The following is a 24793-nucleotide window of genomic DNA, read 5'->3' on the forward strand; positions in this document are numbered from 1 at the left end:
GTGTGTGTGTGTGTGTGTGTGTGTGTGTGTATATATATATATATATATATATGTGTATATATATATATATATATATATATGTATATATATGTATATATATATATATATATATATATATATATATATATATATATATATACATATCTGATGCGAGAATGGCTGTTTCACCAAATCCTAAATGGCCGGGCATACTTCCACTAAACTGCTTTTCACAGAAGAAGCACTTTCGCAGAAGTATGCCTGCAGGTAGAGGGAGTTGTTGGGGAGTGTCTGTTGCGGAGATCATACTACAGTGCGGATAAGGGAATTTTCTTTCCTTTTCCCCACTGTAGTGCAATCTCTGAGTGAGAATATTAAAGTGGGGGGGTGTGGGGGGCACAGCCCCCCACATAGGGGGTGCACAGGGGCTTGCCCCCTGCATAAATGCTTTTTTTTTGTTTTTTTCTTTATTTTTTAACACATTTTAGCAAAAATGCTTTTTCGGTAAAAGCACTCATTTAAGTGTGTCAGTGAAGTTGGATTCTGACTTGCAGTTATGTTATTGTGTGTGTGTATTTATGTATGTATGTGTGTATATATGTATGTATATATATATATATATATATATATATATATATATATATATATATATATATATATATATATTATGTTATAATATATTACAATATATATTATGTTATAATATAGTACAAGGAGGTATGTATCTGGTCATTAATGTCTACATACACTGATAGAATCATACTGATGCCTGCAGTGTAGTGACTTGAGTGCACCTGTAACTTACCAGATCCTTGTTCCAGATGAACTAATTTCATACGTTCATAGGTTCATACTAGGCTATCTGCCCTAGGGCATTTATAAGCCTAGCCAGAGTGTGTTTGGCTTTCGCCACTCATTTTAAATTAATTTTTTGAGGTTTGTGTACTGTGCCTCTGTCCAACAGTGACACAGAAGTGATACCCGGGGTAAACCTATGATCTCCCATCCACTCATCAAGATTCCTCTTGAAGAGAGTCAATGAGGGACTCTGCCTAACCTGGACTGGGATTTTATTCCAGAGTGAAGGGAGCCTCTGGGTTATGAATCTGTCCCTCCAGCATGTCCTATTTATTTCAGTGCTGAGGTTCAAGTCTCTCAAGCGCGTAGCTCGATGGGATTTGGATTTTCTGAGGTGCAGCATGTCCATTAATTCCGGGTTGGACATGGCTTTATACGTCAGGCACAGATCGCCTCTGAGCAGGCGGTATGCCACTGAGTAGAGCTGGAGTTTCTTTAACCGGGCAGAATATGGCATCTGTTTGAGCCCTTTGATCCTCTTGGTGAGGTACTTTTGGGATCTTTCCAGTTGCTGCAGGTGTCTGGTAAGTTACATCCCAAAAGGGGCATTGTACTCAATTATGGGCCTGATGAGGGATGAGTAAAGAGGCACGATGACCTCCGCTGATCTAGATGCGAATCCCTTCATGATTAGGTGGGCTATATAAAATGTTTTTCTAACCACTTTGGCCACGTGGTTGTCAAATGAAAGATTGCTATCAACTTGGGTCCCCAGGTCCCTAATTACTACTTCTGTGCTTAATGGATTACCACCTATGTGGTAATTTGTGGGCACTTTGTTTTTGCCAAAGGGGATGACTATACACTTTTTGGCGTTTAGCTTGAGGCCATGGCTCTGGCACCAGTTGTCTGTTTCTATGAGGCCCTTTTGGAGGATGCTTGTGTCGGCTGGAGAGTCGATTATGGCGCCCAGTTTGCAGTCATCTGCGAACTTGGTCAGCCACAGTCCTTCCGTGTAGGCCTGTACCTCCGAGAAATATATACCGAACAAGAGAGGTCCCAGGACTGAGCCTTGTGGGATGCCACTTGTAAGTGGTTTGGAGTCTGACATGGCTCCAGCAATTCTAACCATGTGGGTTCTGTCCGCGAGCCAGTTTGCAACCCATCTAGTGACAATAGGGGTTTATATTTAAGCTGGTGAGCTTATCTATAATGCCCGAGTGGGGTATTGTATCAAAGGCTTTTGCGAGGTCCAGGTAGGCTGTGTGGACCACCTTCCCCTCGTCAATGGCCTTGGTGACTGTTTCAAAAGAAATCGACCAGGTTTAAGAGGCAAGATCTGCCCTTAACAAAGCTGAACTGGGTAGGATCCAGTGTCTGTAGGTCCCCAATATCTTTATTTATGAGGTCCATGATGATCCTTTCCATAGCTTTGCAGACCAAACTAGTCAGGCTTATGGGGCGATAGTTTCTAGGATCAGTTGAGGCACCACCTTTGTGGAGAGGGGCCACTGTTGCTCTACGCCACTCTTTAGGTACATATCCTGTAGTAAGGCCGAGATTGAACAGTAGTTTTATGTTTGGGTTTAGCTCTTCTTGGAGTTCATGTAGGACGCAGCCTGGGACACCGTCTGGTCCCATTGATGCTGTGTTTTTTGCTTTGGAGAGGGCGGCTCTTACCTGAGCATCTGAGATGTCAGGGGGGCAGCACTCTGCTGGGATAGATATTTGCCCTTTTGGTGGGGTGGGGAGAAGTTTGCACTGAACCGGTCAGCTAAGATGTTGGCAATGTCTGTGGGTTCGATGTATTTTTTGTCATTTTGGACTAATTCTGAGCATATCTGGGAATTCCCACCCAGGTTCCTAACATAACTAAAGAAAGCCTTGTGATTATCCTTAGTGTCCTGTGCAATTTTTCTCTCGAAGCTGGCCTTAGACGATTTTATAAGTGCCCGCAGTTTTTTGCTAATACTGATCAGAGATGCCTTCCCTTTTTGGGATTTTGCTCTATCGTGTAGTAGCTTTCTCCTTCTATTGTATAGTTTGTTTATGGCTGGGGTCCACCAGACAGGACATCTGCCTTTGGAGGATTGGGTCTTGGTTTTATTTGGGATTGCATGATCCATGCATTCCCGAAGGTGTTCATAGAATGCGTTTATAAAGGATTCTGCGGTCTGGGCCATATTTTCCACAGGCTTGGGGGCTTTGAAGGATTCCACCTCGGTTTTGAGGAGTGTGAAATTTGCTTTAGAGAAGTTTTTCACTGTGATTTTCTGGGCAGGGGGTGGGGTCGGGATGTGAATATCCAGTGAGATTAGTTTATGGTCTGATCTTACCAGTGAGGGATACACTTCTGGTCTGGAGCATAGAGTCCCCATGTTGGTGATGATCAGGTCCAGTATGTTTTCCCCTCTTGTGGGAGTGGTAACAAGTTGTTCCATAGCATTTGAGTTTATAAATTCTAGGAACCTTTGGGCTAGGGTGTTGGAGCTAGAGTAATGCTCCCAGTCTATGTTTGGGTAGTTGAAGTCGGCCAATATAATGGTGTTTGGAGAGACCTTCATATTTTCCAGTGTTCTCAGGAAGGCCAAGTGGGGTTCCTGGGTTTGGGAGGGTGGTCTGTAGCAGGCTATAAACTGGAAGGCAGTTTTACCCACTGTTAGTTGCACATGGATAGTCTCTGATGCTTCGTGCTGTGCCACCAACCTGGAGGTGTGGGTATCTTTGACGAATATTGATACTCCCCCTCCTTTTGTGGTTCGGTCCAAGTTTTGGGGCAAAACCTAAAAAAAAAAAATTTGCTTTCCTTGTTCAGTCTGAGTGGGTCCTCTGCATTTCGTACAATGGTCTCCCCTATGAAAAGTGTCCTTGGTAATGTTTGCTTTGATAGACTATGTTTATAGGCTTAGGATTTCTTTGAGGTTTGGGAAAATTGTCTTCTTGTACCTCGGCATAAGTTTTTCCATCTTTGTGGTGTTTACTGTATTTGTGTGTTGGCATTGTTTTATGTCAGCGATTTTGCTTCTAGTAAAATTTTGTATGTAGATATTTATTTTATTTTATATTTGTTAACCAAGCTAGTCTAACTGGATACATGTCCATTTTCAGTAGAGGCCCACGGAGAAAAGCTCCACATAAAAATGAAACAGAATATTGCAACTACAGATACAGTTCATTTGTAAGACAAAACAGTTGTTTACATGGTAACTTAGTAATCATGATAGAAATAAACAGCCTTTGCAGGTCATAAACCCAGGACCCTGTACACTATAGTCACAGTAGTTAGCCACTAAGCTATCATAGCAGTAATCTCAAATACTGTTATGTTCACAGACAATTTAATGTTTGTTAAAACTAAGGCAATTAACTACATTGTTGCTGGGTGCTGTTAAATACCACACTGAACACAGAGACCTGTAGAAATTGTATATCCACTTTGTCAGGACTTGCATATTTACATACATTTTCTTTTTAACAATTATTCACTCCAGCACTACATAAATTGTTCAGTTCATGCCTTCCTTTAAACCTTATCCTGAGCATCATTCTATCCATATTGTTCCCACAAATTCCATTTTTTTTCACACGTTCCATTTTCTAAAGATCCTACCTCCACTTTTTATCTTCATATTGTGTATTTCAGTTACATTGCATTTAGACTTTGATTTTCATTTTCTAGTAATTGTTGGTCAGTAGCATTAAACTGCATAAAGCCTTGTTATGTCTGGTCAAATCCAATCCAACATTACAGCTTAAAATAATTGTTTCCGTAATTCCAACTGTATCCTTCCCCCAACATGTCATACAAAATACTCTAGGGAGCTTTTAAAAATCTGCCCACTTGATATGGAGTGTGTTCTTTTGTTATAGGTTCATAGGTGGGTACTAGGCTATCTGCCTGAAGGCATTTATAAGCCTAGCCAGAATGTGTTGACTTTCACCGCCCCCTTAGATTAGTTCCCTGTGCTTCTGTCCAGCAGAGCAACTGAAGTTCTCCCTGAGGTAAATTTTCTGTTTCCCATCCACTCGTCAAGGTTTCTTTTGAAGAGTGTTAGCGAGCAGCTCTGACTAATGTAGATTGGAATCTATTCCTCCAGCATGTCCTATTTATTGTTGTAGTGAGGTTTTGATCCCTACAGTGTGTGGCTCGAGGGGATAAGGTTTTCTTTAGGTTGTGCATGTCCATAAATTCTGGGTTGGACATGGCCTTGTATGTCAGGCAGAGATCACCTTTAAGTAGGCAGTATGCAACAGAATACAGCTGGAGTTTCTTCAGTTGAGCTGCATAGGGCATCTGTTTGAGGCCAGTGATCCTCTTGGTGAGGTACTTTTGTGGTCTTTCCAGATGTTGCAGGTGTTATCTTTTTTCATCACCCCTTCAACATTTGCTACATTTCTGTGGAAAAATTGTAGATATGCTTTTGGTATGAACACACATGTAAACATTTCCAAAATATTCTGGAAATTGTTGAAAATTTGTGTTGCAAAACAGATGTCTTCAATTTTCCCTTCCCAGTCCTCCTTAATCTCCTCTAATTCTTGGTTTTTAATGCAATATTGTATATGCACTACTTATCCCTCTAACAGTAACTTATGTTCTAGACTCCAACTCCACCAGGGCTGTTTTTTGGCCAAACATGCATCCATCCCTTTACTTTTGTGCATAATCTGTTCTCATTCTGTGTAAGGGAAGGCAAACTCTAACCTGCAGTCTGAACATCTGTTTGGCTTCATTAAACTCTCATTTTCATAATCTCTCCCAGTGCCTTTTTCTATTGCTAATATTCCTCAGTAAATTCTAACCTCTCACTTGCCTGTTTTCTATATCCCCTACTTTGCAGCCTTCCATATAAGAAAAATCTCCTTTCTCCATTCCTATGTTAGCTTAGTTCTTAGAATGCTTTTCTGCTATTTTTAGCAGTGCAGAATATGGTATTCATATTTTCCTTAAATACTGCATCTAAAATCATACTCATTTCCTACTTCTCAAATCCATCCCCCCTTTTTTATTACTATCACTTCCCATTTACTTTATGATCTCTTGCTTGCATTACATATATAATCCTTATCTGCATAGCTGTAAAGTAATCCTTCAAAGAAAGTAATCCCTAAACAGTCTCATTGTATTTGAAGAATCACATTACTCTACTTAACACTTGCCCCCCCCCAAAAAAAAACAAAAATCGTTCTCATGCTGATAAAGATATGCCTTACCTTTATATATAATTAAAGGGACTAGAAACATTTTCACTGCATGCTTCTTCTTCATATCCATAATCAACATCTTCCAACTTCTCATTCTTTGCATTATCTTTTAGTTTTCTCATACATATCCTTAGCTGCCTTAATATAATCCTTTTTGAATCCCTATAATTAAATGCTCTATCTTACATTCCATAAATATTGGTATGGTTTAATCAGTTTCTGTGTAGGTACATAGTTTAGCTTCATTTAACTCATTACATCTGAGTGATGCCTACAGGTGCATCTGCACTTCCTACTTACACCGCTAGGCATCAAATATTTTAAAGATTTCATCTTAAAGCTTACACAGTGGAAAACTCAACTTCATTATTATTTCACCTCTGTCTAGTACAGGTAAATAGATATTAACTGTTATCTACCGTCAATCATTAGTGGACCGGAGTTCTGCTGTGGTGACCCCTAACCGGGAAAAGCCGAAGGAACAACAGCAACAACAATATTAATTTATATAGACACAATTTTCATATTTTTCTAAATATGTCAACAACCAAGTTAACAGAACTCCTTAGCGTCCTATGAAAGCTCTCTGCTAGATGAAAAAAATTGCTGATGATAGTATGTGTAACTTGAGTGGTTGCTGAGATATTGCCAGTTTACAAAAGATTATACATAATAGTTTACTCGGAATTTTGTAAGTCACAGTAAACAGTTTAAGACCTAGAACCTAAAGAATGCTACCACTATAAACAGTTTGTGTTGAAGTTTGCCATTTATACTTCTTTCATAACCCTTATGGTTCCATAAATATGAACATTTGTTTAAATGTGAGGACAAAACTTGATTGTCAATAGGCTTTGGCTCTGCCCATTGTAAGTTGCAATGCAAACTTCCTGAGCTCCATTACAGTGAATGAGTTAATTTATATCCTGAAAAAGGCTTCTAACTCTTTCAATGTTAAACATCACCAAAATATCCATTTCTGGATTTAACAACTACAAAATATAGTTACCTGCAAATAAAGCTCACTTCTGCTGTTTACCTTCCCTGTTATCTCTGACTGTACAAGTCCCTTACTTTCTATGCCAATGGCTTTTAACAGCAGTGGGGAAAGGTGACGCCCCTTCAGGATTCCAATGTCCAAGTGCAACTTGTCAGAGAGGAACCCTTCCACCTTAATTGTCTCTGGTCCCTTTATATAGTTTTTTAATTTCTCTTACTCTATCAAGGAGAAGAAATGCTACAGGTGCCTTACTCATAAAATCCATGCTGAGTCTATCAAATATTGTCTCTCAGACCACCAATACTGTTTTGTTATACTCTGCTTCCTTCTGGTTCATCATTTTATTAATTGTCAAATGTTTGCTTCCCCTCCAGAAAACCACACTGTTCACCTTTGCCATTTTCCTAACTACTGTAAACATAAATGCTTCTAAGGGGACATTACCATAACCTAAACACATACAGGGAGGTGTAGGAAGGAATTCAAGCAGCCAGGAGAGCCTGGAGAGTGATTCTTGAAAAGCGTGTTCTGGACTTTTGCAAAACATTATAAACTGAATTCCTTTTCAAAGTATGTTCAGAGGGCTAAGTTGCTGTGTCTAGAATACTTGGAGTATACCACTTTCCAAAAAATTGCAGGTGAAGATAATGCCCTTGTCGAATGAGACCCAATCTTGCTGAGAAGCAACTTCTTAAGGTGAGCATGGCAAAAAGCATATGGGACAGCAATCTGAAATTGGTACAAGTTGGTTGTTTATTCCTCATTGTCATAGGAGACAAACGGCTGTCTGACTGTCTTAAAGGGTTCTCTTCTGTCCAACTGATATCTGAGCTGCTCTGGAAATAATGCAGCAAAATTCATCTGGCTAAGAAACTCTGAAATGACTATGTATAGAAGTATTAGTTGTCAAACACCATCCTTATGGAAAATGATGTAGATCATAAAAGTTTGAAATTCTGATATTCTTGCAAATGTCAGAACAAACAGTAGTATGGTCTTCCATGTTAAGAACCTCAGGCCATCCTATTGAGCCAGTTCAAATTGAAAATGAACTTTCCAAGCACACAATTAAGATCCCAAGGTGAATCCACCAGTTTTCCAGGCAGGTGGATATATAAAATCTCCATTTAAAAAACTGCTTAAGTTAAGGGCAGGTAGAAAAGGGGATTCAAAAGCAGATTAGCAGAAATGGGTGAAAGATGCTTCTAGATAGAAGAATGAGAGAGACAAGAGGATGACATCCTGTACAAATAAGAACCATAGGCATCTGGGTCTTAAAAGGGCCCTTATTCTTAGAGCGGTACCTGCTAGGAAAATCTTTCATTTTAACACATGGCTTTTTAGCACTGTTTTTTTGTTGCCTTTAATACCTAATGCACTATCTCAGAATAAAAGTGCCTAAAAGGTACCAAATCTGTGTCATCGAAAGAGTCGATTGAATTTTTTTTCAGGGTAGAGTGTGTCTAACCACTCCATTTTTCTATGATTATATCCAGGCTGGAGAAACTTGTAATTGCTCTTGGACAGTTTGAGAAGAATGGAGAACCACTTTTGCTTAGTTCAAAAACTGAGTTAACATCCCAAACTTTGGATAGTCCTCCTGGGTCTGTTTGAAGAAACCTGTGCATCAGTCGAATAGGGTGTAGAGGCATACAGGAACATTCCCACCCATGGAAATAAGAATGAATCTGTCTCCAAGCCTGTTTGTAAAGAATCATAAAATGGCATTTCTTTAACTGTCTGTCTGTTTTGAAAGTAGGCAAACAGATCTATATGATGTGTGCTCCGCATTTGCATTAAATCCTTGAAGATCTCTGGATGCAGTTTCCATTTCGGAGGGTCTGTGCTGGTGCTGCTCATCTTATCTGCCACAAGGTATTGCTTTGATGGAATGTATGACACCTGAAGTGTCAACTTGAGCTTAGTTGCTACCTGTGAGCCAATTGTAGCATGTTAGCAAAATGGATAAGATCTGCCCCTCTCCTTGTTTGTATACCTTGTAACTGTAGTGACTATTATAACTTGCAGCGGACCTGGGCACAAAAGATTAAAGGCTTTTAAGACATTGAAAACTGCTGACATTTGCTATTTATGCTTTTGTATGTCCATGGAGTTCCACAGCCCTAGCACTTTCATGCCTTATGAAACTGCTTCCCAAAGTCTGAAGCATCTGTTCTGACAGAATAGGATAGAGAAAGAAATGAGAGGGTGATAAATGGAATGGATTGAGGGATTAATTGTTCACCAAGTAAAGTAACTCCCTTCTGTGAAACCCCAGAACTAGAATCTTAAAAAATCAGTGATGATTCTGTGACTGATCTGAGGTACCTCTGATGCCAGTGAATTTTGGCTATGGAAATCCTAAAAATCATGGTAACTGTGAAACCCATAATCCTCAGAAATCATCTGTCAGAAGCCTCGGACAGTCTGAAGAAATCCAGGATGAACTGTTAATTTTGACCTTTGCAAGGCTTTTTCTAGGGATGAATCTAGAAGACATTAGAAAAACTAAGATTTCTGCAAGTTGAGTTGAAATCCTTGAGTGGGTAGTTCTTTCATGATCCAAGTCGAAGAATCCTGACAACTTGGGAAAAATAGCTGCAAAAAAGACAATCCTCCAAATATCCAAATATGGAAATGAGTGTCCCTTGAAGCCTGCAGTGAGCCGTAACTGGAGCCAGGCTTGGTGCAGTAGACAAAAGGGTGAGAAAGAACTGGTAATGGAAGCCAAGCATACAAAATTTTAAACACCTAAATTCCTTGCACATTGGAACACATTTGGAACATTTTAGGTACCATGATTTTGCAGGAGGGTTTGAGGGGTAACAGGATTTAAAGGAATAACTTTTTGAATTTTGGAATCTTGACAGAAGAAAAGTCAAAGGCTTGTCTCCAAGTTGATTCTTGCTTGGATTCCATAAAAATGCTTGAATAAAACCTTAGCCAAACTGAACTCCTAAAAACTTACAGCACCTCTGAACCCACGTTCCTTCTAAAAATGTAAGGAAAAGGAGATGTCTGGTTTGCAGGATGAGGAGGAATCCTGGAAAAAGGGGGAAAAGATTCCCATTGCCATCTGTACCACTATTAAATAAGTTTCAGAACCCACCTGGCTGAGCTAATCTGATGCAACTGTTGAATGTTAAGACCTAGACTGTAGAAGATTTGAAGGATTGTCAGGGAGGAAAGGGACAGGAATAGAACAGTCAAATGGTCATTCTGACTTTTTTTGGACTGTACTTTCTGTGAGGCTACCCCAGTAGTCTCTGAGCCTCCTTGCCACTGCTTTTTGATATTTTGCTTTTTAGAACCGTCAGACTTCTTACTTTTTCATGTAAGAAGTTTTTTTCTACTGAATTTTGAAAAGCAGGATTATACAATCTGAGTTAACATCTGAATCAGTTTCCCTCCTGGATCAAACTGGTTATTGACCTCCTCAGCAAAGGAACCAACTCTTTGCTCAGGGGTGATTTGAATTTGAAAGTCGAAGTTAAAACATCTGGTAGGTTTTGAACATCATAAAGCAAATGTTCTTGAAAGTGAAGAAGTAGGAGCAGCTCTGGAAACAGTATCTGCAGAATCGCAAGGGCACTTTTAGAGTGTAGTGTTACCTGAGAAACGCACGGTTAAGGAAGAAAAGTTATCCCCAGAATTAGGTTAATGGATAACCCCTTCTTGTTTTTAAAATAATCTAGTAAATATTTTTACTTGTGTGCTTGCCAGTAAAAAATTCTGTAAGTTAAGGTTGGAGAATAATTAACTTTTCTCAAATATGCCAAAAGTTTTTTCTTTGCCAGAAGGAATGGGGACAGCATTCTCAACATGTTCAACCGTAAGAATACAATTAATAAAGATATCCCTGTAGGACTGAGTTTGGAAATGGATAACAAGAATGTGTGAGGTACATTTACATAACCTGTTATACATGTGGGCAGGGGGCTGACTGCTTCACACAATGTAAGCTGTTGTCAATACTTCCTCAAAGGCAGCCAACGCAGTAGTAACAGCTGCAGCTTTAGGGAAACTCTAGTTGTATACAATGAAAATAATTCTGCTGAGACGTGAGCATTTTTTTCTGTTCCCACCGAAATCGTTCTCTCATTAAGCTGAAGAAATACTTTCAGACTCTTAAGCTTGAAGTGAATTAACTGAGGAATCACACTGTCCCTTGTCTCATTACTCATCTTTGTGGAAGTACTTTTCAAACTGTGACAAAAATATTTGTTTTTCTGTGAAAATGCAGTAAAAAAAAAACAGAACTAGCCACATAAAAAGCAGCGAGTAATACCTTAGGAATTCCCAGCAAATCTTCCCTATCGATAGTTGAAGAAACATTAAGTTTCTGTATTTCTTTCCTGGAAAACTCAATGGGAATGGAAAGGATCTTGACAGGAGCACCGACACTATAATCTGACAGCTTATATCAGCTGAACAGGAAACCTTCACACAGTCTTTTTTTTCCTCCAAGGCCCATAACAGCATTTCCCCTTTTTATGTTGAGGTCAACCAACAGCTGCAGAGAACACACCAGTCTCCCAGGCCTTGGTGGCTTATCAAGGAACTACACCAGAGGGGACCAGGAGCTGAAGATAGATGGTCTAAGGAACTCATTTTGGCCATAGCAGAATTGCCCTACATGGGCTAAGGGAGTACTGGAAACAGATGGACATCAAAATACTCGACTGTCCTCTTGTAGATGAGGGAAGCAAAAGCCTTGGAAACTGATATTCAAGTCTGTAGAGAGATTTCACACGCAGGTAGTGGAGTCTGAGTATATAAATCTTCTGACAGTAAATTGATGGTTTTGGGATTAAAATTTGATTGCCTTCAGAAACCCTGAATGATAAACCACACTATCTTACTCTAGATTATGTTAATGAAAATAGATTTTTGCACAGTTTGTCGCACCGGCATTACACAAGTCATATTCACCTCTGCAAAGTGACAGTTGCACAAAAAAGCATTTTCTAGCATACATTCACAAACTGTTTTTCAAAGATAAATGCAGTGGAAGGTTTTCATCTGAAGGAGAATTCCTTGCCCAGCCTTGAAAGGATCACTAACTAACCAACCATCAGAGCCACCAAGCCTGCACCACCGGTGAAGCAGTACAGCAGCAAGAAAACTGAAGCTTTTGGCCCCTACTGCTGCTATGTGGTTCTGTTGAAGCTAGTGGTAGTTAGGACATGTGGAACATGTCCTAAAGGTTTGAAAACTGGTCACTGGTCATATTCTAATCCAAGATATAATGCATAGGAATTGGTTACTGCAAAAGTGATCTAAATGCTGAACATCTCTTGTTGCTCTGTGCAACCAGAATTCAAGTTCAGCTTAGTGCGATGACACCTTTTAATGATTTGTTCTTCTGTTTCTAGATAATAGAATACACTTTAAAATTGCTTTTGCATACTGATTTTTTCAGGCATCAAAAATGTTTTCAAACAAGATACTTTGCAATTAAAAGTCTTTTGTAAATGAGAACAAAACCAGTTAAAATCTAAAACAATTTACTTTATAGGGGCATATTCAAGTTAATATGCAATTGTCCTCTTGTAAATGCCTCCAACATCCATTAAGCACACACACAAAATCAGTCTGATGTATGAAATTTGATCTTTGCAGTAGGTTGGTATCTTTATATCTTTTACTGCTATGTGCAAGAGTTTATCATTAATGTCAGTTTTAGATGAAATTCCATCACTAAGTTTGTTTTCTTGGTGTAAACTCCAAATCAAAGTTATTTACTGAAAAGGGTCTGTCCTGAGGAATAGAAATACTGGTTTTATGTATACCTGAGGCAGCCCAAGTTTAACTAGTTGTGCTCACTCTGAGATAGCAAGTCCGGGAGGGAAGGGACTTGAGTACCCAATTCTGGATGGTTTTACTTGTGAAGAGGGAGATGGCAGACAGTCTGCAAGAGATTCCTGAGAAAAGGCTTGAGTTTGTACCACTTTCATCAAGGTACTCATTGGAAAGCAGAATGTCTCTGGAGTAGTGCATGTGCAGGACTGTGCACTTGGATTGTCGTAAGTATCTGGGAAGCAATGGGAATTATTATGACCACATACAAAATCTTAGAGCTCCTGCTGAATGACACTAGTCATCACTTGACCCCATTTTCATCTCCCAGCACCCTAAGAGGGTTTAAATTTGAGGGATAAACGAGTTATTAGGATATATGGCCTAATGGTTTGATGGGTACAGCAGCTGAAAGATGCTCACCAAAAGGTCACAGATAAGAATGCTTGTGTTTCTCATAATGCATCCGTGGTTGCCATAGTTGTTGACTATACAGAAATAAAAAATGTTACTTCAGCTCAGTGTGCATCAGAAATGAATATTTTAAAAGGGAAAAATGATTTTTGCTCCTAATGAAAATGTTACTCTGTCAGGCACTTCAGGGCAGTAAGGTAATCCATATTACATGAAAGATTTAAATCATTTCATAAATGAAGCTAACATTTTTCCTAAGTAATTTTAGAATCCTATTAAATCATTAGTTGTGAATAATAATAAAAGATGTCTGAAAGGCATATTCCTGCCATATTCTTCATTAATGAAATAATATATTATCTAATCAAGTTAAATTAAAAACTGCTTTTTGAAAAATCTAAAGTTAAAGAATTAAGTCAACTTGGTATTCTGTGCTGTGAAAAACAATACTAATTTATGGAAATAAAGATGTATTGTTTCCTAGCAAAGTAACTTTAGGAAACAAAATGTGTAGCTCAGTATTATATTTATAAGCTAGAAGTAAGTTAAAATGCACATTAATTTATCAGTTTAGTTAGTGAAAAAAAATGTAATACACATAGTAAGCCATAAAACATAGGACACAAACATTAGCATTTTTCTATAATGATAATGAAGAATATTCTTAAATAGCTACAAACTTTTAATTAAGGGATGCTTTCCTATTTCTTTGAAGAAATTGTATACTGTTTTAAAGTTTTCTTAATTTTTCCATATTTTTCAAACAATTTTAAGTATATCCCCAATATTATTTGTGTGCTTCAGAACAGATATCACCTCTGTGTGATGATCAAATGTTTAAATACATGAGGGAGAAAAATCATTTAAAAATGGAAGACAGAGATTTTAAACAGAATCCTCGTCTCCCTTTTTCGTTGGTGTCATTAAACAACTAGAGTATGGTTTACTCTATCAACTTTAAAATTTAATGGAACATTAAATATGTGCCATATTAGTAGTGCATGATCTCGTTTCGATTTGTGCTGTTATCAAACCAAATGTAATATCTGAAAATGCTTCGGTACATAATTTCGAATACTTGTTGACGTTTTAAGAGGTGAGATCCTAACTGCCAGTCTCATTAATGACTCTCATTTCCTAAGTTATTTCATTAGTGGTCTCATATTTTAGATTTTAGTTTTTAGATTACCCACTGTTGAGCAAGAGCCCTAATTTAAAACTTTAAAATAGCCTGTCATTCACAGCTGTGTGATTTATACTTCTGTTACAGTTTAAGGGTTTGAGCCCAGTGAACACTACTAGAACCTTTTAAACATGGTTTGTCTTAATGCTGAGTATTAAGATGCAATAGCTGAATTAAATCAGTTCAGAGTGGATGCTATATTAAATATCTGTAAGAAATAGGGTCTAAAGTAAGAAATAGGGTGGAAATCTTCAAGATCTAAACTTCTGTTTGAAGTTTAGCTGTTCCTCTGGTTGTTGTATGTGAATGAAAAGTTTCATGGTACACACACACACACACACACACACACACACACACACACACACACACACACACACACACACACACACATGTAAACATACACATACACGTACATGTATGTAAATGAGTCTTTCAGATAGTTTTCAGCAACTAGAAATTCATACGATCAAGACCATATGATTGAGCTGCACCCCTTGCCAATCATATATACCAACTCTGAGATTACACTACAGTGAGGAAAAGTGTAAATTTACCTAGCTTCACTGTACCACTATCTCCATTCTAAAGTTTAACCATATGAATTTTGGGTTTCTAAAAACTCTCAACTGATAGGGACCCATATGTATAGATACTGTATTTCTTTGTAAATAAGGCCTAGCTGGTTTTCCAGGGTGGTTATGATATGAACCCTACCCCAAAAATAAGTCCCAGTTAAGACAGTCAACAACACATGATGGATGTGTTGAATTATAAAATATTATTGATGCCCATTGTCTGAAGTTATCGTACTCTGCTCACCATTTTCAGACGATTTGGACACCCAACTTCTCTTTGCAGAAAGTCATAAGATTCTTTCCCTGGGAGTCCTCCACGATTCTTACTGTAACCCTAATCATCACTCTCACACTTGACTGAGATCCTTGGCCCATAAACACTGGCAGGTGTCCTTTGGTCAAAGTACAAACCACGCGTAAAGCACATGCACTTGATAAATTGCTGTGCCTTCTCCTCTTAACCGGTGCCATTTTGTGTTGCCACTCCGGTCTCGTAGGTCTTCAGTTAATCCCCCCCCCCCCAGACAAGATGAGTGCAAAAAGAAAGTGCTATTCTGTTGAGTACAAGAAAGTAATCATGGAGGACTCCCAGGGAAAGAATCTGACCGCTTTCTGCAAACAGAAGAAGTTAGATCTCCTAATGGTCTGAAAATGGCGTGCAGCGTACAATAACCTCAGTCAACAGGCCAACAAGGGAAAGGCTAAGAAGTGCAAGTGTGGAGCAGGTCAGCAACCATTATTTCCTGAGCTGGAAGACATCATTGTGAATGGACTGCTAACAGGAGAGCAAAGGCTTTGGTTGTGCATAGGGCTGATATTCAAGCATTTGCCCTTCAATGGCACCACAGTTAGAAATATTCCCAGAAGAATTCAAAGCATCGCAACATTGGCTGGATGGCTTCCTTCAGTGATCATGGTCTCTAAGAAGATTAACAACACTGTTCAAGCTGGAAGATACTGAAGTTATTAAACATGCACTTGTATTCAAGTCCTTTGGCAGAGACTTTTCTAAATACCAGCTCTCCAACATGATTGCTATGGATGAAACTACAGTATTTATGGGACAAGGATCTCAAACAACAATTGATCAGAGGGGTAACTTATCAATCTACATTCCCTGCACTGGTTAAGAGAGTGCATGTGTTACCTGTGTTTTGGCAATTTGTCTAGATGGAAAGAAAACCCCACCTCTAATCATTAGTAAGGGCAAGAAAGATCAGATTGAATGTGTTTCAGGCATTTACATTCTTGAAACTGAAAAAGCCTGCTGCACGCAAGCAGCTATAAGGAAGTGGGTTGATGTAATGTTGCCACTTGTTTTGTGAAGTGGCAATAGAGGTCTGCTAGTCTGGGATTCAACTAGCACTCACTGTGGTAAGTCTAGCCTGCAAGAAGTCTTGACTTGGGTGAAAAATTCATGGGATAAAATCACTGACAGCTGTGTTGCCAATGCACTATGAGCAGGCAACTTGGACAAGCAGTGCTCATTTAAGGAGACCTCAATTGCTAGGCATGACTGACTGGGTCCAGTGGTGCTAGAGGAAATGGAGTCGCAAGAAATTCAGGCCGAAATTCAGAGGTTGGACACTTATGACAATGTCCCAGAGTAAGATGACATGACTGTATTTGAATAACTGTGAAAGCCAAAGTGCAGATATTATGAAGTTGAAATGTTTGTTGCACTGTTTTATGTAGAATTCTCACACAACTGTTAACGCGTTACTTAGAAGTGTTGTCCAGTAACAGAAAAGTATGAAATAAATGTCAATTTGTGTACATGAATAAATGAATAAAGGTAAATTGTTGTACGGTGCGGGTAAATAAGGCATCCCCTGATAATAAGCCCTAATGCATATTTCGGTAGGGGAAAGAATAGAAGACCCGGTCTATTTTCGGGGAAATATGGTAGATATAGATATATGGGTATAGATATAGAACATACGTAATATAATAAACTCATTGCAGAAAAAAGATCATCTAGATGAATAATCTTACTACCAAAGCAACACAATGCTTCCAAATGGAATTTTAAGACGGACAGAATTAACAGTAAATTTTTTTTCCCTCAAAAGAGTCTACAAAATAGACAAGGTACTTTTCAGTTATGGGTTTACTGATTAGTAAAACAAAACAATTTTATATTTCACTATAAAGCTGCCAAAGTTCAGCTTATATTAACAACTGAAAATTTTCATAAATAGTTTTGTCCTTAATTTCACTATAGATTTATTGCAGGCAACTGTTTGTCATGTATATTAAGAATTTTGATATTTCATCTGCTCTTCACCATTAGCATGTTCAAGTCATTACTAGAATATTTCTTAAAGTGAAAGTTACTGCTGTCTGCTAACTCTTGGTACATGATTCCAAGAGATTTGCTCTCTGTGTACTCTCATTGGAGTAACTTGCATAACAGTAGATCTTTGGAACTAGTGCAAGCTTAGATCAGAGTAAGTCTCTTAGACAAGAGAAAGTCTATGGGACTCTAGCCCTTGTTTCACCTCAGTCTAAACAGTATTGTCTTCCACTTCTTGGGGAAGAAGGTGAGCTTATAACATTTAATTGTGAAAAACTGTATAATTACTGTAACTTATAAGTTTGTCCTGTTTGAATGAAAATGTTTTGACCACTAAGTCTATTCCAACTAATATTTCCATTTATGTTTGAATAAAAATTTATGGCAATCTTTTTTCTGTTGACATTTTTTTTCTGGGTGATTCTATTCTAAAACTAGTCAAGCAAGATGGCCATGTCTGCATTTTGTGAAAGCTGCTAATTCTGTGGCACACACATTTGTGAAACTGTTTTATAAAAGTTTACAGACCTCCTAGAGCTACAATAAATTGACTTTAAAAGTAAACTGATATCTTCAAACTTTAGTCTTTTAGGTTGTTGAACACACATTCGGAACCTTTAGTAGTGGTAATCCCCATCTTGAATGTAGAACAGATTTAACCACTTAATCAGCTAATTCTAAGTTTTGCTTTTATTTTCATGAGTACACTTAAGTTGCCACCAGAAAACCGGAAGATGGTACTTGGAAAGTTTTGCCAGTAATAAGGATGCCTGTTGAATGTCTCTGCAGTTGCAATCCAAGGAACAACAGAGCTAAATATGTTTACAGCTAAGAAATGTATGCATTACAAAAGATCACAATGATGTATTTTATGCTGAGTATTGTCCCTAAACCAAAGTATAGTTATCATGCTATTGGTGTATATTAGTACCAGATGCTGCTCTTCAATGCCAAAATGCTAGTAACGTACAATACTGGCTGTGTCATAATCTGTTACAGTTCACAATGAATAGCAGTGCCTTTTTGGACGTGGCAGGACTTGAATTATCAGTACTTTAGGTATTGAGCCAGTTAAGGAAGGCTCATTTTGATTAGTTATTGGCTGTAGATTACTGCCAATCAGATCCTTGTGGCATGCTATTTTGAATGTACATACTATATAATATCTTTAAGGTTCATTCTCTAAACCATTTCAGAATGATACTTGGCAACTAAATAGGCTGCAGAAAATGGTTTAAAATCAATGAGCTATCCTATGAGTACTCCAGATTTGAATGGCAAATCAAACTACGACCTTAAAATGTTTGTAGGTAGAGGGACAATGAATCAAATTCCAGACAACTTGCTTTTTGTGTAAATTTACTCCTGTGTGTAAATTTACTCCTGTGTAATCCTACCCCATTTCCAAAAGACTTGCTTGCTATTGGTATCAGTGGTACAATAGGTAGCATACTTTATTTTTTTGCAGAAGACACCAAGTAGATGGATTGCAGTGCAGAATGGGGGGAGGGGCTGCCTGCTGCACTCCTGAGTGTGTCTTCCTTCAGATGAGATGTTAACTGTGGTCCCATCTGCTTGAGATGGTGGTAGCTCAGGTGGAAGTAAAAGGTCCCATATCATCAAAATAAAAGATTAGGGAAAGTTTCCTGATGATAAAGCTGAATTTCCCCCTAGAAGCATAAATACCATCACACTGGACTCCCTAGAAAAAAAGCTACTAGCCTAGTGGGACTAATGCGGTCAGCAAAGGATAAATTAAATACGTTTTGGTGTAAGTGACTTAGTACAGTATAAGCTTACTTTAGAGACATGCCTTACACTAGATTAAGTCACTTGCAAGGAGAACAACTCTTTGGGAATCAGAGTAGGCTTGTGCTGAAATAAGTTGTTTATCACAGTGAGACTTTTAGTATCTGGCCTGATGTATCTTAATAAATGTAACGAAAATGTTAAAACGGAGCAGCAAATACAATATTGGAAAAAGTCATGCTTTCCTCTTACATCAGCTCAAAGTGAAAAAAAGTGCTTTTGTGGTCATTTAATTAAAAAAAAAAAAAAAAAAAAAAAAACATTTTGTCTACTATGTACAAGTTAAATGCCAAAGTACAGTGCATCTCTTAAAATTTTAATTACCAACTATGCTAACCAGTCTAAATGAATGATTTAAAAATTAAGGTTTGCATAAATTCTATAAATACTCTCATGATGCTAGTTGATGATGACGATAAAAAGATATTTAAAGTCTTCTGAGCTGAGCTGTAGGGTGATCAGGGATGTATCATCATTTTACCTATGTCATTCACTTCAACTCTAGACCATTAAAAGTGAAAACAAAACAGAAAATACAGCCATGCAGATGACCTACCTAAATCCTAGAAATGGAATTTATACTTGGCATAGAAAAAAAATTAAATTCAAAACTGAAAGTAGCCGAATGGCATAAATGAATGAATGTGCCTAAAAAAATTACCTTTAAAATAATAAAAATGTAAAATCTATATACTATACTCGTACCTTTTTATCCAACTAAAGCATAACTAATATATAAAACTAAAATGTAATTTTAGTAGAATACAGTAATCCTACTGTAAACTTATCTAGAAGATTAAAGTAATAGAGGTGACAGAAGAAAGTAACCCATGCAATGGCAAATTCAGAAAAACTATATAACTTTTGTGTAAAGGATTATTTAGCAGGCTTGTTCTTCAATATTGTCAACATCTGTGAAGCAAAATGACTACCATGATTACTTAAACTGGCCTCAAAATCCAAAGTTGTTGTGGTCCCATGCAATTTTTAGGTATACACCATGCTAAACTACTTGACTAAATGGCAATTTCATATTCTTCCTGAACCAAATAAAATAAAAAGAAATCTATAGGTTCCAGCGATAGTAATAGTGAATTAACAATAACAAAAGTTTGGCATTGGAGGTTTTAAAAGCTAAAGGAACCAGTAAACAAATGTTGAAATGAACTGGACCATATCCAGTTTGTTTCCTACTAGCACAAGCACACTTTAAAAACTGTATTGCTGCCAAAAGATTTTAATGTGATGCCCTGAGGAAGGCATTTAACAAAAGGGGTAATCTTAGATACAGAGGAAAGAATTCATTAACTTCAGTAGAAAAAAGTCACACAGGGGTTGGTCTTTGAAAGAAGATAACTTGTCTGTTTGGATATCCATTCCATGCTAGTCAGCACTTTGTCTTCACAGATCTTTAGTAGTGATGTTTCTCCCACAGTGGAAGACAAAATGTCTGGACACATCCTTGTTAAAGTCCGATGAAAACAGGCTGCAATGCATATTCTTCCTTGGTTAAAATACTAGAAAAACGTATCCAAGTTTGTAGCTTCCTGAAAGTGCAGGCTTACTCGATATGAACCAGATTTCGACATTCCTTTACATATTTCTTTGAGCTACTCTTAGAATCAGCTACCACTCATTTAATGAAGGCTGGAAATCAACATGCAAAACTCTATGCAGATGTATTTAACCCCCATGGTGTGGGAAGTTTAACTCTGTACTCTTGTCACAAATCTGTCAGCTCTGTCCCAATCTGCCCTTTAGTAATGCATTTTTTCTTTTATCTGAACTTGGTTACTCTTGGGTGAAGGACTTTAACAAAGAATTGGTCTTGTCCATCAAACAGGTTATGTATAGTCCTTCATCGGAGAGATGAAAAACAAAATACTATGTAGTTGACATGTTCCACTTTATTCTTTTCAGGCATACAATCAAAGTAGCTTTAGTGATTAATAACCTTTCTCTTGCTAAGTTATACAAAAGGCATAACCCACAACTGGAGTTCACTTTACAATTAAGGGCCAAACGGTCACGTTTTAAATGAAATATCTACTAACTTCAAATACTAGTTTAATGCTGCTGGCTGACTGTCGGTGTTTGGTATTCCACTTTTAATGTTCTGCCTGTTGTATCAAACCATTTTGTGTTTAATTTCTTCCCAGTAGTTCTATTTTTTAAGCTTACATGATGAAATTTTCAAGGCTTCCCTCTCTAACATCACCAGGACTTGACATAACTACAAATGCTTCTACATTAGGATACCTAGCAAAATTCAACTTTCTTATAATCCCTTTCTTCACTACCGGTAGTATCAGACTTCTAATGTTTTCTTGTAGTCATTTGCATTTACCACTCCTACTCAGTTTAGACCAAAAAAGGAGTTTTCTTTAATACCCAGTTTGATTCTAATACTAACTGCATTACATTGGATAAGTTTCTTGTACTCCAAGCTAACACACACTCACAAAATATGATCCCATTCTGCCTTAATAACCTCACCACACTTCCAGCAATCTGGGTCTAACTTACGAGAATATTCTATGTAATCTATATGGAGTACAAAAATAAATATATTTTGGAAACATTTCCTTCCAAAAATTCAGAATGGTCTGGATTTAGTAGTGGTCTTGGTCATCCTGTATACTTCCTGCCAACCTTCTTTTATCTCTCTAGCTGTCTTTTCCTGCCTCAGTAATCTTACTTGATCTAGCCTATAGTAAGGCACTATGTAACTCATTTAACCCTCTTTCACTTTCTAGCTCTCTACTCCCTGCTGTCCATCTTTCACAGTTCTGTTTTTATCTGACCCCACCTTATCTCATTGATATATTTTCCATAAATCATGCAATTTGCCTATAAGCCAAACGACTGTCTCCTTGCATGCTGAACTTGCTCCATACTTTCTCCCATGACAGTCTCCCACCATTTTCCTCTACCTGTTCCCAGAAATAACTTATTTATTTATTTTACATTTGTTGACTGGTCTAGTCTAGCTGGATACATGTCCATTTTCAGTAGAGGCCCAGGGAGATGAGCTCCAAACATAAAATATTACAAAACAGAAATTACAAAATAAAATTACAAAAATAGAAATTACAAAATAAAAATGCACTACTTACACTAATAGCTTTCATGTGTAGATAAGCTCCAAACATAGCAAAGTTACTATATATAATACTTAAATGTTACTAAAGTTCTACTATATACGAGAATTTAATAGTGTATGGGTTAAAATTAAATAAAAAGTTTGTCTAAGAAGAGGAAAAGTAGTTTAGAGTCTTTGCATGGGTTTTTAGATTTAAGGAGGTACAGGTACGCTTGAGGTTCTCATGTTGCCATTTGTTAGTCAAAGTGGGGGAACATGAGATGAAGGTAAAGAACAAATGATACAAATGAGGGCTGGAATAAAGTTAGCTTCTAGGATTGAAGGAAGAGAGGGGACAAAGCCCATAAGGAGGGCATAAGGCAAGAAGAGATAGTAATAGGAAAAGTGAGGTTCAGTCAGGTTTACAGCAGGGACAGAGCCAATGATTTTTCATAAGTTCTTTGAGGTATTTTTTGTAGAGAGATGTAGATGAGAGAGATGTGAGAGACATCAGAAGCTTGTTCCATATTTTTCCTACAATGTTGGTAAAAAGGGAGTCTCCAGCTTTGTTATTAGATTTGATATTGGCAATTAGTAACCTGTTAGCTGAACAAAGTGTTGCAAGATTTTTATATGGGGAGATTAGGTTAGAGAGGATTGGAGTATTTGGGTGATGAAGGATTTTTTGTGTGATCACTAGTTGATTATATACCAGCTGGTTTTGTAGTTCAAACCACCCGAGTTGTTTAAGGTAGTGACAGTGGTGGGTTCTAAAAGGGGTGCCAGTGGCAAATCTTGCTATATTGTTATAGGTAGTGTCGAGTTTACTTAGATTAGATTTTGATAGATTGGTATATATAGCAGAAGCATAGAATAGGGTAGAAGTGAGGTGGGTCTAGGCAATGGTGGTTCTAGCTAGAGGTGTAAGGTAAGGTTTAATTCTATACAAGGAGCCAAGTTTTCTATTGACCATCCGTATAGTATTGTTGATATGATTGTCATAGATGAGGTTATTATCTATGGTAATGCACAGGAGACGTGTAGTAGTATGAGGGGAAATAATGGTACTGTTAGAGGTAATTGTGAAATGGATAGATGGCGACTTTTGGGTGGGAGCAAAAAGTAACAATTTTGTTTTTTTGGGGTTAAGGAGGAGGCAATAGTCAGTAAACCAATTTTCAACAGTGTTAAATACTGCTTGGGTAAGAGTTTGAAGAGAGATAGATGAATTGGAAGAACATTAGAGTAGAGTCATCGGCATATTGAATACAGGTGGCTTGAGGAAAAACAGTATTGAGGTCATTAATAAAAATGGAAAATAAGAGGGCCTAATATAGAGCCTTGTGGCACTCCAATGTTTACGGGGAGGGGTGTTGATAGATTATTATCCCAAAGCACTGCTTGCTGTCTGATGTTCTTCATCTCACATTGCTGCAGTCCTTACACTTGGGTAGTCCGCTGTCCTCGGTCGGCCCGAATATCAAAGTATAAGGCTGATGTCGATCAAGGCGCATTAGACTGACATCAGGACATCAGGGAACAAATGCGCATGACCGACATCATATCCTCAGTCTTTTTTGCCGCATGGTCCGATGCAGAAGCAGCGTTGCAAGTGCCGTTCGGCGTTCTGAAATTTTTCGAATTCGGAGTTTCAGACCAAGTCAAATTTGGCTAAGTACCCCGTTGGGGAATATTTTAGTTTTTTCTTGCCTCAGTGGTTTACCGGATGTCAGAAAAAGTGAATAACTGTATTTCTTGTGGGAAACAGATACCGCATAGAGATTATCATACTTTGTGTATTCCTTGTTTAGGGCCTGAGCACGACGTTGTTGGGTGTCGCTTTTGTGCTAGGTTCAATAAGCGCACTATTAAGCGAAGGTTAGATTGTGCCAGGTTAGTCTTCGGGAAGCGGTGCAATTATAATATGCCGTCGGATGCTCCGACGCCTGCTTCTTCGAAGAAGCGCAAAGACAAAGCAGCTAAGTCCAGGCAAGAAGAGTCATCCGTACCGGACGCCGGTTCTTTAGAGGTGTCGGTGGAACCGGGGGTTCCGCCGGAGGTTTCTCTGGAGTCCCAGGGGGAGACCTTGTTATTGCAGGATGTGGCCTCTCAGGAGGCAGGTCAGGCTGAAGGGGCTTCTCAGGTTACTGTACTCCCCTCCCTTCCTAGGGTGGTTAGGCCCTCTCCTTCTGTTTCCAAGGCTTCTCCCAGAGGCAGGCCAGGTTTAGCTTCTGTTGGTGTCACTCCTCGTTCTTCAGGATCTGTGCCCAAGAAGCACATGCTTAAAATGGCAGAAGATTTGATTACTTTGATTAGAGGTTCTTTACCCCCTCCTGAAAAGAGACCTAGGGTGGAACCTGAGTTGGGGAGTTTTGAGCAGGCTTCGGATGTTTCAGAGTCTTCGGCTGAAGACTTGCAGGAGTATTCTCCTTATTCTGATTCTGATGTGGATGATTCTACTCCTTCTGCTTCTCCTCCTGAGGATTTTTCTTTTTCAGAGACTCTTCATTCCATGAGGGAACATTTTAAGTGGGAAGGTCAGGACTTCTCTGATTCCAGGAAAAGGCTTCGGGAATTTTTGTTTTTACCCCAGCATAGGCCTTTGGCTATACCTCCTGTTCTGGATGTTGTGGAAGATGTATTTGCAGAGGCT

General features: G+C 38.3%; 1 protein-coding gene across 1 annotated transcript in view; it reads left to right on the forward strand.

The window, feature by feature from the left end:
- The window catches only part of TCERG1L (transcription elongation regulator 1 like), a 2969407-nt gene that overhangs the window by 1764904 nt on the left and 1179710 nt on the right, over positions 1-24793 (forward strand). The window lies entirely within an intron of this gene.

Source organism: Protopterus annectens, chromosome 14.part0, assembly GCF_019279795.1.
Source record: "Protopterus annectens isolate FY-2018-M chromosome 14.part0, PAN1.0, whole genome shotgun sequence".
Lineage (NCBI taxonomy): Eukaryota > Metazoa > Chordata > Ceratodontiformes > Protopteridae > Protopterus > Protopterus annectens.